At 49.9% G+C, this 15,225-nt stretch overlaps 1 long non-coding RNA gene across 1 annotated transcript; it reads left to right on the top strand.

Moving 5' to 3' along the window:
• Nucleotides 1–747: 747 nt before the first annotated feature.
• Nucleotides 748–8,203, top strand: LOC143821924 (uncharacterized). Its single transcript, XR_013225978.1, has 3 exons — nucleotides 748–866; nucleotides 4,728–4,887; nucleotides 7,984–8,203. It is a non-coding gene; the product is annotated as an uncharacterized LOC143821924 (long non-coding RNA).
• The last annotated feature ends 7,022 nt before the right edge of the window (nucleotides 8,204–15,225 follow it).

The raw sequence follows: 15,225 nt of genomic DNA, 5'->3' as shown, positions 1-15,225 counted from the left end.
TCATGGATGCTTCCTGCATTGAGCAGAGTTGGACGAGATGGCCTCTATGGCCCCTTCCAACTCTAGGAACCCCATCACCACCTTCTTGCTCTGTGCTGGACTCCTTCCCGCTTAATGACCTCCTCCCTAAGTTGCGGTGCTCCAAACTGAACACAGTTCTTATTGGCTGTGCTTCTGCTGTCCTTTGGACCTTCCTCCATTTGGACCCTGCCCCAGAGATTAGGGAGCTGTCGTCTGCCAGGCACTGTCACCATCCATCCGAATCAGCAGAGTTCAGCAGAAGCAGCAGAACCGTCTCTGGACTGCATTGGGAGTGCCTGGGCTTTCCCCAGCATCTCTGCAAGATGTCTGGATTTTGCCATCAAATGTGAATTAAAGAATTCACAGAATGGAGCTGGCAACTGGTGTGTTCTGTAAATCTGAAGGAAGCCCTGGGTTAGGGGGAATGAAAAAAAACCTGAAATCTAAAAAACTGCCCCAAATAATAGAAAATGAAAGCTATACCCCACGGAGACAATGTTCTGAAATCTCAGTGGCCATTTGCGGGGTTCCTAGGCAACCACGAGGAAATTTCCCAGTCTCCCAAGCCCCCATTTCTGCAAAGTCAAGCCATGAGGGGGGAACCAAAACAGTCTGAGAAAACCAGCCACTCCCACCAATTGCCATGTCCCTGCTGCAGGACTCATTGGGAGCCAGCCCAATTTTGGGGGAGGGGGGGGCGACCGCAGCAGCTGCTGTTACTATGCAGGTTGTCTGGGCACAACAGTGATGGCTCACATGGAACTCAGCCAGACCTTCCCAGCAACTGATCCCAGAGAGCAAAAAAGAAGGAAAGCTGAAGGCGAGGATGCGGGCGTCAGAGAAAGGTAGGTTGGCCAGCACGTGGGAAGCAAAGGTAGAAGCAGGAAAAGGAAAGATGCTATGGGGGATGTTGGGTAAGGAAAGGAGGATACAGGGGGAAATGAGATGCTCCCCCCCCCCCACAAGTCCTTGTAGGTCCCCTGTTTGTTATATCTAATTCTGAGCAGAATATAGATGCAAATAGTTAAATCAGCAGATTAGGACTACCTACAGAACAAGGAAGATCTTAACACATTTTGGGATAACTTCCATTGCCCATTTCTGCACATCAACCCTCTATTAAATGAGCAAGGCATCTTTTACAGGTCAGTTTGCATGGGCATGCAACAGGAGCAACAATCCTTCAAATTGTTTTGAGCTCTGGGAGAAATTAAAACCTGTTTCCACACTATCTCTTGGGCAGATCAAGAATAGATCAAGGCTCAAACTAAAGCTGACTGCAGCAGTTGTGTGTATGGGGCTTGAGATCCACTCTGGGCATAGTGGAGTTTTGGAAGGGACTGACCTGCCTGTTTTGAATACAAATGACATCCATTCCTGGTGAAAAGAAATGAAAACCTTTTGTCCCTAGATTTGGAGGAGCTTGTCCACATTCTATACTGGCCCAAGTTGGACTACTGTAGTATGTTCTATCTGGGGCTGCCCTGAAGACAGCTTTGGTTGGTGCAAAATGCAGCCAGCTATCTCTTGGCTGGGCTTGAGCATTGTACCACTGACAAAGGGTGTGCCTCCTTAATCTTGCTTGATCATTTGGCAGCTTGTAGCACAACCACTCAGTTTTGTTCAGTTGCTTGGATGTTGGAACAGGCCTTCGAGGAAGGGTGCTTGAGTGGCTTCAAATGGGCTTGCAATTGGCTGTTTTAGGAGAGGATGAACAACACACCCTTTCAATGGTCTCAGGAACACTTCATCAGATGGGGAAGTCTTAAGCATCCTCACTAAGCAGAAGATACCATTAAGAGGTGGAAGAAGGTTGTGCTTCAGACACTTCCGCTCCCTGATCTCTCCCCAAACTGGCATCCAAGCCTGAGTAGAGGTGAGCAATTGCATCTAACAAGAAACCATGCGCGTGTACAAACCTACACACACAAACACACATAAGTGTCTCATTCTAGGACTCTGGCCTCGTAGTCATCAGCTGCCAAAACACCGTACATAGCTCAGTTGGATACCAGTGAGCCAGCTCCATGTGAACCGTACTGAGCCTCAGGGGAAGGCAGTATACGAATGTAATCTATAACACTTAGCTGCTCTTATAATATTTGAGCAGCGGTCTCTTGGGCAGAGCCAGTCTGGTCCACAGGCCAATCAGGACGTGCACAGCAAAGCTGTTGTGAATTGGCCCATGGACTGGAAACAGGCTGGCCCAGCAATTGGTGCCAGTCTGCCCCTGACTGCCACCAGGAGAGGAGGTCAGTGGGCCTGGGGGGGGAAGGATAAGGGAGTTCCCTGGCCCAAAAATGCCCGCTGAACCTTGCAGAGGCCCCGGGCATGGGAATGGGGGTGCTAGCACCTGTTGTATTTGAACATACAATGGGCTTTTAAGCTAGTAAATAAAATAAATAAATAAATAATGAATAAGACACACACACACACACACACACACACACACAGACCTAAGAGACTTCACAGGGGTGTTGGGGATTCTGCCTGGCTTTTCTACCAGTGTTGTCCCAGGCTACAGATGCAATGCTTCTGGAAATTATGAAGCCATTAGGGTGGGGTGAACTTTTCTTGATAAAAAAGTAAAATTTTTGGAGGGGAATTGACATGCATGCAAAACTGTCTTATCAAACCTAAGATCATTTTACTGCTTTAACAGCATAAAACACATGATTTCACATGTACAAATGCCTCACGGCAGATTCCTAACGGCCAGCTCCAAAGAGTTTAGGAAGGACCGGAGGCCACCACACCTCTGAGATACACTGTCATGCCCAGAGATATACTGGCATCAAGCCCAGCTGGCACAAGCCCTGCACCGGCACAGAACTGGCATTATTAGGACTTACAGTGCAATCCTAAACAGAGTTACACCCTTTTCAATCCATTGACATCAGTGGGTGTGTAATTTTACTTAGAACTGTACACTTATTTGCCAAGTTAAGCCTCTGCACAATGCCAGCTCGTATTATGCCAAAGCACAAGAAAGCAAAATATAACCATGCATGTTGTACAAATGTAGAAATGTCGTATAACATATAATAGAGGTACTCAAACAGGCTTGGTTTCAGGATTTGCAGGGCCCTAGCAGAGTACCCGAGCCAGTGGGGCCCTAGCAGAGCACAACTGGCACTGTTCTTTTTGTGGCACATATAGCAGCAGGGCCCCCTCCCCAGGGATACTTTGGAACTTTGGAAGCAACTGGTACCTTCACTTTGCTGAAAACATTTACTAGTATTATCTTGAGCTCTAAACTTGAATAGATCTTTGTTGGTCTTAAAGGTGCCACGGGAATCGAATATTCTTGTCTAAACTTCCTTAGCATAAAAAAGAAAATCACCTTAATTTTTTTAATACTGGAGTACACTTGGGGATTGTCCTCCTCTTTGAGGGCTATAATTCCAGTTCCAGAGCATGAATGTATCTCCCAGGGATCCTGTTATATATGTCAGCTACTCACTGCAGTTCAGGGGACACCCTCCTGCTTCAGCTGACACCATCAGCTCCAAGCTGAACGAAGGAGTCCCTACATCAGTAGGGACAAGTCCAACTATTTGTCAACACCTTTTGGAAGAGATGGAAGCAAGAATACCCACCTACTCTGCAAAACAGACACAAGTGGGAAACACCTGAGCCCAAATCTCCTGGTAGGCGACCTCGTTTTGCTAAAGGACAAGGAAGCCCCCAGAACTTCTTGGCCAATGGGACTGATACATCAGGTCCTCCCAAGCTCAGATGGGCTAGTCCAGGGGTAGTCAAACTGCGGCCCTCCAGATGTCCGTGGACTACAATTCCTGGCAGGGGCTTCTGGGAATTGTAGTCCATGGACATCTGGAGGGCCGCAGTTTGACTACCCCTGGGCTAGTCCATCAGGTAACAGGATGCTTTAGGATGCTTTGGGGCTGATCCTGCGTTGAGCAGGGGGTTGGACTAGATGGCCTGTATGGCCCCTTCCAACTCTGTGATTCTGTGATTCTGTGAACAGTGCACATCGTGAAATCTGATGGGTCAGGGACTGCAGCCAAAAAGACTTACACTAGACCCATCACTGATTAGGTAAAGGAACGTGCGTTGGAAGAATGAAGAACAAGCTTTGCATATTGTAATTGCTTAGTTGTTAGTAGAGTAGTGTATTATTTGCATGACATTTGGTTCTAGTATCTATTTTAGAACTTTACCTATAGTGTGTAGAATCTGTCAGTTCCAGACTGAGAGTATGCAGCTCTGATAACTATCAGTCCAGAACACTTAGATGTAAGAAATAGTTCTCCGTTTTTGCTTTAAGAGAATGAAAGCAGAGGACCTGAACCAATGGGATGAAATTAATTCAAAAGAATTTTCAGCTAGACATGCAGAAGAAGTTCCTGATAGAGTGGTTCCTCAGTGGAACAGGCTTCCTTGGGAGATAGTGGATTTTTCTTCCTTGGAAGTTTTAAAGCAGAGGCTAGATAGTCATCTGATAGAAATGCTGATTTCCTGAACCTAGGCAGATTGTTTGTGAGTGGGTGGGCAGGATGTCCCAGTGTTTGTCTCTTGTGACCCTTCCTTGCATACCCAGGGAATTGCTTATCGCCACTGTGGGATGGTGGGTGATGGGGATCACTTGGGCATGAAATTGGGAAAACTGTGAGTGGGGAGGTAGCTGTGAATTCCTGCATTGTGCAGGGGGTTCAACTAGATTCTATGATTCTATGAATGTGCAGATGACACCCAGCTATTTCTGATAATGAATGGCCATCCGTCAACACCTGAGGACAACCTGGTCTGGAGGCTGTGGTGGACTGGCTCAAGTGGAGTCAGCTGAAGTTGAATCCATCCAAGATGGAGGTCCTCTGGCTGAGCCAACATGCCAAGAGGCAGATGGTGGGAATACCAACTCTTTTTTTTTTTATATATATATATATAATTTTATTATTTATCTAAACACCGACTGCGGCGCCGCGGGTGCCATGGACTAAATAATTCGCTAAGGGGTAATGAGGCGGGATCTGTCCGTGATGAGGAAGGGTCCGGATTGGACCCTTCCTCTGGACAGACAATCAGAGGGACCAATCGGCAGGCGCGAATCGCCTGCCGATTGGTCCCTCTGATTCCCAGCCCCAGCAACTGCGAGCTGCGCGGGTCCAACATTGGTCTTGTGCAACGCAAGGTCGATTAAGAACAGAGCCTCGACTCTGCAACACTTCATCGCGGAGTCGAAGGCGGACCTTGCTTGCGTGACCGAGACCTGGGTGAGGGAAGGCAAGTCAGCGGCCCTGAAAGAACTAGCCCCACCAGGATACTCGGTCCTTCACCAATCTCGGACCCACAAGAGGGGAGGGGGGGTGGCAATTGTGGTCCGGGAGGTCCTCACCTGCAGGGCTCTCCCAGCGCCGGAAATGAGTGGAGTGGAGTGTGTCGGTATTGGATGGGACTCGGTCGAGAGTGTGGCTATCTGGTTGGTATACCGTCCGCCCAACGCGCCACCAGATGTCCTGCCCCGCCTGCTGGAGGCGGCGGCCGCCTGGGCGTTGCAGTACCCCAGGCTTCTGATCCTGCGCAACTTCAACGTCCATGCGGACCCGCCCCCTTCAGTCCATGGCGGAGACCTGGTGTCATCCATGGCGACACTAGGGCTTTCGCAATTTGTTGCCGGGCCCACCCATCACGCCGGCCACACACTCAACTTGATTTTCGGCGCTGGGATAGAGGTGGATCTGGATACAGCTTTAGCTGTGCCTTGGTCAGACCACTATGCCCTGCGGGCCCGGCTCAGGATACCACCCCCCCCCCAGTTGGGCGGCAGGCGCATTCTAGCCCGCCCGCGGAGACTTATGGATCCAATTGGATTCTGGAATGCTCTGCGGGACCCGATGCCTCCTGGCGACTCACTAGCGGCTTTGGTGGCGGACTGGCAGTCCCGCCTGACAGCTGCTATAGATGAGATCGCCCCTAAACGTCCTCTCTGCCCTCGACTCAAACGGGCTCCCTGGTACACCGGGGAGCTACGGGAGAAGAAAAGGGAAGTGAGATGACTGGAGCGAGTGTGGCGGAAGACTCGCGACGAAGCTACGAGAACATCTTATCGCACGCTTATGAGGGCGTATGACATGGCGGTGAAAGTGGCAAAACGTGAATTTTTTGCCACGGAAATCGCGTCCGCAAGCTCTCGCCCGGCCCAATTATTTAGGGTAGTTAGATCTCTTACCGCCCTTGAGGGGCGCCAAAATAATAGCAAATTGGAACTCAGCTGTGAGGCATTTGCGAGCTATTTTGCGGACAAAATCTCGTCTCTCCGCCACGATCTTCCCGCCACAGTTAATACAGTAAACGAACTGGAGGCCTGTTGGCCGCCTTTGGAGGTGACGTTTGATGGCTTCAGACGGCTCTCTTTATCCGAAGTGGACAAGTTGCTAGGCTCGGTTAGGGCGACCACTTGCCCCCTTGACCCCTGTCCATCATGGCTCCTCAAAGGAGGCAGCCAGAAGATAGGAGGCCAGCTCAGGGACATTATCAACCTCTCCCTGGAGTCTGGGGAGTTCCCTGAGCTGCTGAAGGGGGCAGTGGTTCACCCTCTCCTGAAGAAATCTACGCTGGATCCGCGGGACCCCGCCAGCTATCGCCTATGTGGTTTTTTGTTTATTGATGGATGTCCTATTTTAATGAGATTTTGATCTGGGTTTTATGATGGACTAACCCACCACGAGCTGGCTTTGGGAGTGGCGGGGAATAAATCTAATCCTTATCCATGGTTCCTCTATATATTTGTGAAACAGCCTGGGGGGGTGGAATGTGTCTGGCTGTCCAAGTTGCAATAGGGCCAATCAGGGTGCAGCCAGCTGGCTGAACCCTGATTGGCCCTGCCCCTGCAGCTCCCGCCGTCTGCCCCTGGACTCTAGTCTCTTTGCTCTCAGATGTGCCTCAGTGCCTGGAGCCAGCAGCAGGTAAGGGGAGAGGGCCCTGAGTAAAGGGCTTGCTTTGGAGGGCCTGCTAATGAGGGCCTCCCGGCCTGCTGACTGCCTGCTAAGGAGCTCTGTCCTGGGCCTGCTAACAAACTGGCCCAAACAAATGGGCTTTGAAGCTAGTGATCATCATCATCATTATATTGACAGGCCACTGTAACAATATAGCAGATGCTGCAAATTCCCACTTTAATATTTTTAAGCCCTTTCACCTTCTACCACAGCGACTCAGCCTCATAGCCAAACATTATGTACTGAGCGGCAATTTTTTTAAGGGCTTGAGGCTGTGTGCTTGGCTGCTGGCCCTGCCTCACCTGGTGCACTGGTCCTCCCCTTCTCTGGGGCACAAAGCCCCTCTTTCCCCCCAAAAGGGCACATGAGCCAGTAGAGCATCTCCCTTGAAGCGTGTGAGGTCCGAACCAGGCCAGGGCACAGGGATACAGAGGAGGACCACTAACTTTGGGCAGCAGCCACTGCCCCTGCCACTCCAGCCTCCTTCTCTTCCTCCCGTGAAACAGGTGCCTGACCGCAGCAGCAGAGTTCTGCAGCAGAGTCCACGGCAGGTGCCTGGTAAGGTATCGATGCAGTTTCTTTGGGACAATCATCTCTTTACTGAACACCTGCTCCAACAAGAAATAGCAAACAGCAAACACAGAACCCCTCGAACTTCTATACCAGGGGTAGTCAAACTGCGACCGACCAGATGTCCATGGACTACAATTCCCATGAGCCCATGCCAGCATTCACTGGCAGGGGCTTATGGGAATTGTAGTCCATGGACATCTGGAGAGCCGCAGTTTGACTACCCCTGTTCTATACCATTCAGGCAGCCCACCAAGTGCCCTGATTGGTCCTTAACAGAGCCCAACAATTGGTCCCTTTCCAGAGTCTGTGTCACTAATTGGCTGCTTTACAATCCTTTATTTGCATGTCACTTTAGCTGTCTGACCTAGTTTGAATCAAATAATCTTTTGTATTTCTGGTTCATATGAGGATTGAATTAAGTTTCTTTTGGCAGATGTATTCCCGGCAGTTACACTGGCAGGAGCCATGTTTATGCTATTACCCATGGCCACCCGGAAAAAAATTTCCTCCGATGCAACCCAGAATCGATGATGCTTATTGTGCAACTGTATGTTATTTTTTTAATCTTTTAAAATGAAGGTTTAATATTTTAGTCTGAATTTATTTTAATGATGGTTTGTTAACACACTTGTTTAAATTGTTTTATTTTTGTTGTGGTGGTTGTTATGGCATAAGGCTGCAACAATAAACTTACCTACTTACTAGTGTCAATGCCTTCATAGGGCTGGGTGCTCACAGTGCTGCCTGTGTTGGGAGCGAACGGCCACTTCGGACACCGAAGTGCCCAACACTATGACACGACACACACTACCCACTGCAGTGTCTGTACTCGTTGGCACCTGCCTCGCACCCACACCAGCACTACCATCATTCCAAGGTTACCTGCCCAACCCCGCCACCTCTCACTCACCACGGCCACAATTACGAGGCTAGGAAAGGCACCTACCCTCAGTGGCAATCGGCAATTTCCTGGTTATACAAGAAAGGCCACAAGAGGCACATCCCTTCCTGCCCACCCACTCACAGTCTGCCTAAATGCATAAAATCTGCATAAAAAAATGACCCATCAATCAAAAGCAAAGAGAAGAGATCAAGCTGACGATGGCTGTGTTTTATTCAATTGCCAGAAGGATGTAAATCTTTCAATAGTGTCAAAACGAGCTCCTAGGTATACACGAATTTTCACAAACTTCTTCAGTGACACTAAAACAATCTAATATATGAATTATATGTAAATCTGCATCATTTAATAATGAACATCATTTAAAAATTACAATACAAAATATTTGTGTACTGGAGGTAAAGCCCGTTGTATTTTCTAATACAGTGGGTGCTAGCCTGGGTGCTGCTGGCCCCGGCGGCCTTGCAGGGCTCCTGGTGGGCCCCTTCCGCTGCGCCAGCCCCGCTGCCTCCCCCCCCCGAGGGCCCGGTTTTGGCGCAGCAAAAGGAGCCAAAGCCCCCCCCCCCCGAGATCCCGGCTTCATATTTAAATTTTGTTTAACCACCTCAGCAACAGGGCGGGGGTGGGGAGGCCAGCTCTGACAGTGAACTCTGGGGCTCATTCTGCTGGCGTTTGAATGTGTGTGGACTAGAAATGCCAGAGCCTGCTCCTGATAAGTCCATGTCCTTATGGGGGAGGGAGGGAACCTAGCCCAGGGGCCTCCTCAACCCTTGGCGGCCTCAGAGTGAAGGCCTCAATCTTTACCATGTGCAGCCCACTTTCCCCAGAGCTGTGTGACACCCATGCTCACCTCTGCCAGTTCCTTTTGTGGGGAAGAATGCTTTGGGGCATTTCTGTAGGATTCATTTTATTTATAAATAGACATGTAGAGCCCAAGTGGAGGCCAACAAATGCCTATGTGATACCTTATACTTTGATTTGTATTAAGCCTTCTTCAAACTGAGAACATAGAGGAGTAATCGCTGAAGAAATATTGGGAAAACGGGTTGAATAACTAGGACCCTGTTCTGGTTACTCTGCACATTGGAATAAACTTTTGAGAGACTTATTGAGCACATAAGAATTGATTGGTCAGCCTCCTGATTTCCTTTGCTTTTTTGTGGACTCCTTGTAGGTCAGCAGATCTACTATCCTGCACCAGATCCCCAGAGAGAGAGAGAGAGACAGAGAGAGACAGAGAGAGAGAGACAGAGAGAGAGAGACAGAGAGAGAGACCCTTGACTCTGGGCTCCTCTCTCTCAGCTGCTTCCAGGTGTGACTAGGTGCCCTCTAAGGGCAGCAAACAGGGTGGGAGTAATCAGGAATCGGAGTCACTTGCATCCATTCATCTACCATTCACTCCAACCCTCCCCTTTCCTTTTGTTTGTGCAAAAACAAGTTTGGTTTTCTCTAGCTTAGGGAAAAATCCTGGGAATACCACAAGTCACGTTTGGTACAAGCACAACATCATGTGAGCATTCCCCTCTACGGCGGGGGATTCTATGTGGAAGGCATCCCTGTGGGGGAGCAGCCCACATCCCCTTCACATCTGCTTGCACACCCAGCTTGCTCCCTTCCGTGGAGAGAGTTTGGCCAGGCCCCGTCACGCCTGTTGAGGGTGACATCTGCAGTCCAGGAGAAACACGGTTGTTCCTTCTACCATATCGGGCAGACAGAGCCCGATTAAATTAAATTAATTTAATTAATTAAACCATTAATTGAATTATAACCGTTTATTGATTAAATTAATAAATAAAAACTTTGGCACTTGTGGTAGCCTGCCCCTCCTCGGGTTTTGCTGTCAGTCAATGCCAGGAACCTGAGAGGCAGGAAGAAAAGCAAGAGAGTTGCAGAGGCTTGATTGCATAGCAAGAAATTCAACATCCCTCACCCCACTGACCTTTATTGTCTTCCAGAGAAGACAGCTTGGTCGGGCCAAGTTTGATAAGAACAGTCAACAGCTGGCCGTGTGGCTGTAGTAAGACCAGGTCATCTTTCAGAGCATCCCCCCCACCCACGGCAGCCCATGCCAGGGTAATGTTTTGTTTGCCTCATCCCTGCCCAGAGGCCGGCTCCCCCCAGCCCTTCCCCCCAAAAAACACATGTTCTGTATCCAAACGCTTGGCATTTGCACCAAGTGGATGTTGTTTCTGGCCTGGCTGAAGGTTAGGTCAACCGGGGGCAGGATTCGTCATGGTTCATTGCAAACATTGAGGCAGGCTTTGTCAGAAGTCCTCTTCCAAATGCATGCATGGGTGCAGGGGCTGGTTCTAGTCAGGCAGTAATTATTAAAGAATTACAGCAAATTCTAGTCACATTTGTAGAGTGTTGAAGGGCTTCGTGTCCATAAACTCCATAATCTGTACCATTACTATCACTGCTCTTCTCAAGTGAGGCTTAGTTTAGTAGGCATTCCTCCCCCCCAATGAAACTAAGGGCAGGGGACTATCTGGGGACTGAAGAAGAGTTAATTTTTACAGGATGCGTTTCTCTACCCGAAGGAGTCTCAAAGTGGCCTTCCCTTTCCTCTCCCCACAACAGACACCCTGTGAGGTGGGTGAGGCTGAGAGAGCCCTGATATTACTGAAGGAGAAGAAGAGTTGGTTCTTATATGCCGCTTTTCTCTACCTGAAGGAGTCCCAAAGTGGTTTACAATCTTCTTCCTTTCCTCTCCTCACAACAGACACCCTGTGAGGTGGGTGAGGCTGAGAGAGAGTCCTGATATTTATGCTCAGCCAGAACAGCTTTATCTGTGCTGTGGTGAGCCCGATGTCACTGCATGTGGAGAAGTGGGGATATGAAGCCGCTCGCCAGATCAGAATCCGCTGCTCTTAACCACTACATCAAGCTGGGTCTCTTGGGAAGAGGGACCACTAATGGTTGCCATCACAGGCAAAAGCCAAGCAGGCCTCAGTACACAGAAAGTGTATTTTCTGGATCATGCACATGTTTATCAGTCTGTTCAGCAATGCACGTGGATCTGAGCAAATGATCCCAAGGACTATTGTGTCCCTGGTTCTGAAGCCCTGGCAAATGTAACCACAGTGTGGCTGGGGTCATGCCTCAAAGGAGGCAATTACTGCAACAGGCTCAACAAAGTGTATCCCTCTGACAGCTGGCTGATTTGGCTGTCCTCAATAAATGGTTCACACTAGGCTTGTGCGCAGCGGCATCCAAATTGGACGTTCCAGGTCGATGCAGCCAGCGCCGCACCGCGGGGGTGGGGGAGGATTGGAGGTGCAGGCGCCGGTACGCAACTCGGCACGCACACGCAGGCTTGGGTGGGAAGCGCGCCTGGAACAGCCAATTTGGCCGCCGCCACACACAACTGACCTTCCATTCCCCTCAGTGTTGGGGGTGGAACCTTTCTACTGGTGGGACACAATTCACATTAAAGCATTTTTGTCCCCCCATAAATTTATTTATCATACTTATATACTTAAATGGTGAGCAGAGGCAGCTTCCCATAGAGGGTGGCACTTGTACTTCAGGGGGGCATCAGCTGGGACATGGAGGGAGGCTCAGCTGGGCAATGATGCTTCTGGAGGGGTCATTGCGGCTACCCACTCCCCAACAAACGTGGTGGTGCCAGTCAGAACCCTCCTGTCCTCTCCTCTCCGCTGTTAGGTAGGTTGCCCACTGTGGAAAAACCCATCTCTGGAGCACGGGAGCCCACCAACTACCAACCCATTTTGCATCTAGCATTACTGGGAAAAATGGTTTAAAATGTTGTTGCAGACCAAATATCAGCAATCCTGGAAGAAGCTTCATCCCATCCCAGTCAGGTTTCCAGCCTGGCCCTGGGGTAGAAACAGCACTAGTCACCCTGACGGACTACCTCCGTTACCATTAGGACTGAGGCGGGTAGGTGCTGTTTGTATTATTAGACCTTTCAGTAGCGTTCGACACAGTTGACCATGAGCTTCTAGCTCACTGCCTCCCTGACATCAGTATTCAGGGGATAGCTCTTCAATGGCTGATCACTTTCTCACACATGCAGAGTCCCAAAAGGAACGGTCCTCTCTCCAGTTCTATTTAACATCTTCATGCATCCTCTTGCCCAATTGGTACGAATGTTCATGCTGGGTTGTCATCCATATGTGGATGACACCCAGCTCTTCCTCCTGATGTATGACTGCCCTGATTCTCCCCCAGAAGCATCAGCCAGCTGTCTGGAAGCATTGACGAGATGGCTCAAGCAGGGTCGTCTGAAGCTCAGTCCTTTAAAGATGGAGGTCCTGTGCCTAGGCAGGAAGGGTCCAAGTGAGGAAGCATGTCTGCCTAATCTGGATAGTGAACAGCTATCAGTGGTTCACTCTGCTTCCCTCTCAATGGAGGCCCAGGTCACAAAAGTAGCACAGCTGGTCTTCTATCACCTTCGGCAAGCCAAACTACTAGCACCGTACTTGGCCCCAGAACACCTAGCCACAGGGATTCCCCACAACAGTCACCTCTAGGCTAAACTTCTGCAACTTGTCCTATGCAGGCTTGCCCTTAGCCTTGATCTGGAAACATCAGCTGGTCCAGAATGCAGCAGCCAGAGTCCTCACAGCAACACCATGGAGGTTCCACATCTGGCCCATTCTCCAACAACTGCACTGATTCCAGTCGAATTCCAGATCAGGCTTAAAGTCTTGGTAATTACTTTTAAGGCCATACATGGTCTGGGCCTACCTAAGGGATCGCTTCTCTGCCTATGCCCCACAAAGAGCTCTGTGTTCCACCATCTCCAACTAGCTAGTGATCCCTGGCCCAAAGGAAGTCTGCTTGACCTTAACCAGGGCAAGAGCCTTCTCTGTCCTAGCCCCCAGCTGGTGGAATGAGCTCCTGGAGGAGATCAGGACCCTGATGAAACTAAAACAGTTCTGCAGGATCTGCAACAGTTAGCTCCTCCACCAAGCATTTGTTTGAGATCGAACAAAACTAAACAGCATCTACTTGGCCCCCATCAGTTGTGTCTGGGTCAAGGCCACAATTAGACCCATGTAGAGTGAGCTACAGTATTCCAGCCTGGAGGTGGATCACTGTGTCTAGGTTCTATGGATAAGATAGGGCGTTAGTAGCTTCACCTGACAAAGATGGGAAAATGCCTTAGATTACAAGCCGCCATGGAAAGGGAGCATCAAAGACCACCCCCAAATTCCTGACAGAATGCAAAGTTGTCCAGATGGGGGGCAGGCCATGCTTCCTGTCCTGGTCCTTTCCTCCCCACCAGAGGACCTCCTATGTTCAAGGCCTCTTGCTAACGATTGTCTTCTCAGACCCTTCCAGGAATTCTACTGCAGGCCCCCAGATTCAGCCTCCCAGACTGCCCGGCCCTATAGTTCTGGTCACTAGCAGCTGGTGCTCACCAGTGTGCTGCCTATGGACAGGGAGGCTCCTCCTGGCCCCAGAGCATAGATCTCACTCTCCTTTCGAAAAATGTCACTTCTACTGGTGGCCATCCTCAGATCTAAGCTGTGGCTGCCAAATGCTTGTGCAGACACAACAGAAGCTCGGAAACCCCTCTGACAGAGCTCTGCTGGGTGCCTGAGCTGGCTCCCACACCCTTCCCCTTCGCCTCTAGAGAGGAGCCCTGTTCACCCAATGCAGTGGACACACACACTCACATCTGTTGATAGGAAACAGCAAATGTGCTTTCCCTTTATGAATGCAACTGGGGACCGATGTATGGCTAAATGCAGCTGGACATGCATTGAATATGGATTACTCAACACACGCATTTTAAAAATGAGGTGTGTGCAGTACATGGTTTGAACCTGTGTTCACTGTGACTTCTGAACAGGACCTTTGTTTGCAGCCCTCAAATGAGCCTGCAGGTGGAGAGAGGCTCCTGCCAAAACCCGGGGAAGGAGAAGGGCTGGAACGTGCTGCATTTCGGCAATTGCTTCAGACGGGGCAGCCATCTGGGATCTAAAAGCATTCCATTGTTTGCCGAAGCCTTTCTTTTGAAGCTCCCATTCATTCTCCAAGGTCTGCATTGATTGGCGAGTCCAGGCAGGCATCTGCCCTCCCCCGCCCTCCTCTGTCTCCATCAATGCCGTTCCCACATTAATCCACCTGGTCCCCAGAGAGCCAGGCTCATTAGACGCAGCAGGTGGGGGAGGGGACAGGGGAGGAGGATTGCAACTTGTTACACCTCCTGGCTGCTTCTCGGCACAACTGCAGCGTTCCCGCCTGGCACAAATGAACTCTTTGGTTGGGAATGGCATCAGCTGGACGAAGAGGCAGCCTCTGCACACCTCTGGGGGTCTTGCAGGAGTGGAAGCACAAGAGGGACAAGGCAAGTCCTTTCCACACCAAGGCTCAAGGCACAGTGGCTGGATCGTGTACGGCTGTTTTCATCTGCACCATTCAAAAAGAAGGCTCACTGATTCACTGGCCATGGCAAGAAGCACTGACAACCTGAAAACAATATATTGAACTGATAAAAGTGCCATTGTGTTAATATATTAAACATACTTCCTCGGGAGGCGGTGGGTTCTCCATCTTTGAGAATTTTTAAACAGAGGCTGGATAGCCATCTGACAGAGAGGCTGATTCTGTGAAGGCAAAGGGGTGGCAGGTTGCAGTGGATGAGCGATAGGGTTGTGAGTGTCCTGCACAGTGCAGGGGGTTGGACTAGATGACCCAGGAGGTCCCTTCCATCTCTATTATTCTACACCTGAGAATAACACCAGGTATGTATAAAATTAAATGTATCATGCCGGCGGCCGCGGCTCCCCCTCTCAACCC

Source organism: Paroedura picta, chromosome 12, assembly GCF_049243985.1.
Source record: "Paroedura picta isolate Pp20150507F chromosome 12, Ppicta_v3.0, whole genome shotgun sequence".
NCBI classification, from domain to species: Eukaryota; Metazoa; Chordata; class Lepidosauria; order Squamata; family Gekkonidae; genus Paroedura; species Paroedura picta.
The sequence above is the reverse complement of the archived record's forward strand: the minus strand, read 5'-3'. Positions and strand labels throughout refer to the sequence as shown.